At 39.6% G+C, this 2112-nt stretch overlaps 1 protein-coding gene across 1 annotated transcript in view; it reads left to right on the top strand.

Moving 5' to 3' along the window:
* Positions 1–2112, top strand: part of NUBPL (NUBP iron-sulfur cluster assembly factor, mitochondrial) — a 223074-nt gene that overhangs the window by 155549 nt on the left and 65413 nt on the right. The window lies entirely within an intron of this gene.

The raw sequence follows: 2112 nt of genomic DNA, 5'->3' as shown, positions 1-2112 counted from the left end.
ACAGCATATATCTTAATAAACAAAGTGAATGCCCAATGTCTCCCAGAGTTTCCCCAGTGTTTTCCACCAGTAGTTTTGTCGTTTGAGGTCTTAGGTTCAGATCTTTGATCCACTTTGAATTGATTTTCGTTAATGGTGAGAGATAGGGGTTTAGATTAATCATTCTGCAGGTGTATACCCAGTTTTCCAGCACCATTTGCTAAAGAGATTTTTCCCTTTCTCACTGGATTGATGGTTATCTTCTGTCAGAAATCAGTTGGCTGTATGTTTTGGGATATATTTCTGGGGCTCTATTCTATGCCATTGGTCCACTTGTCTTTTTTTGTGCCGATACCATGGTGTTTTGATTATCACAGCTTGCGGTCAGAGAGTGAGAGTCTGCCCACTCCACTCTGCTTGTGCAAGATTGCTTTGGCAATATGGGGACATAGGTGTTTTTGACAGAGTCTCTCCTTACTGTGATCCTCTGGCACCAGCCTTCTAGTTAGCTAGGATTACAGGCAGTACTGCCATACCTAGCATGTTTAGGTTGGTTTGGAATCCAAAACTGGACCTTCCATGCAGCTTTATCATCTTGCAGTGAAAACTACCACTTGCACCACTGCAGCTGGGCTACATTATTAAATCTTGAAAAACAGTATGTGGGATTATATCCACAATTTCCACTTAGGTTAAAAAGTTCTCAAACTTTTTTCATGTGTTCATTTATTCATCCATACCTTGAAAGAAAGCATCTCCTTTGTGTCCATTCTATGCTAATGTGTTCTGACTCAGCTTAAAGTTTTATAGGAAGTCAGATAATGAAACAACAGTACATGAATGACACCACCTCCTCACTTCTTGCTCTCTAGCCATACTGATCTTTCAATTTCCTAGTTAGTATGCTCATTTTACTACATATTTTACTATTTTCACAGTGCTTTTTATATTATGAAACTGTTAGTTATGTATCAGTTTGGATGATTAATTCTTAAAACAAAATTTTTTTTCAAGAGAGATTTTTGCTATAGGGTGCATACGCTTATTGGAGAGACAGAGAAAGACAGAAAATGTGAAATTATCTCCCCCCCCGCCTCAAGGGAGGGGATGGCCATGTGGCAACCCCTTCTTCTACATTCTCCTCTCAGTATCTTGGACATTCCCAAGCCTCCCATGCACCTGGTATGCCACAGTGAAAGAGAGAGTGGGGAGTCCCAATGGGATCTGATCACGCTATAGTTTTTGTTTTCCCTCCATTTATCCATCTTGTTAAGATCCTGGGCATGTATGCCTGTTGTTGCCAAGACCAGGATTTGAATTGCCATTGGCCATATGAGATCTAGCTTCCTTTGTACAGTGCTGAACCACTGTGCTATGGGGTCAGCACCTGGATGATTATTTCTTAATATCTGTCTCTATATTGTTAATTCTCTGAGGGTAAGGATCATGATACTATTTAATTATCAATACCTAAGCTCAGTGTCCTACAACAGGAACTCAGTAAATGTTTGTTAGGTGAGTGAATGAATAAGTAATTAGGGAAAATGCATAGGAGATACACTATATCTAATTGAATGGGAATTAGGGGACATTTCCAAAGAAGTGAATTTTAGGGTGGGATCAGAAGAATGAGGAGGAATTACCAAGTGAAAAAAACAGGCAGAGTATTCTGGAGCTTAAGTTTAGACTTTATCCTAAAAGCAGAAAAGGAATTTTAAACAAAAAAAAAAAGAAGAAGAATGGGGGCCGGCAGGTGGTGTGGCAGTTAAGAGCGCTGGACTCCCACATGGCCAACTGCAGTTTGAGTCCCAGACCTGGCGGCTTGCTATCTTACTTTCCCTCTCTCTCTCTCTCTCTCTCTCTCTCCCTCTGTCCCTCTCTGGTCAAATTAAAATAAATAAAGTTAAATAAAATTATACTTAAAAAAAGAAGAAGAAAAGATACTATCAACTTTGTGTTTGAGATAGTCTATTTTTCAGTGTTATTAGGAACATGCAGGATGGGCAGTGCTGGCACAGAGGCTGGTTGGGAGGCTTCAGTAGTAATAGTTGGAGGTGGTCTCAATTGGGTTCTTGAAAGTAGCAAAAGAAATAAGTAGATACATTTATGAAATTTGAGAAATGGAAGAATAGT

Source organism: Tupaia chinensis, unplaced genomic scaffold, assembly GCF_000334495.1.
Source record: "Tupaia chinensis unplaced genomic scaffold, TupChi_1.0 Scaffold000350_1, whole genome shotgun sequence".
Classification (NCBI taxonomy): Eukaryota; Metazoa; Chordata; class Mammalia; order Scandentia; family Tupaiidae; genus Tupaia; species Tupaia belangeri.
Note: the sequence above shows the minus strand (reverse complement) of the source record. Positions and strands in the feature narration are given on the sequence as shown.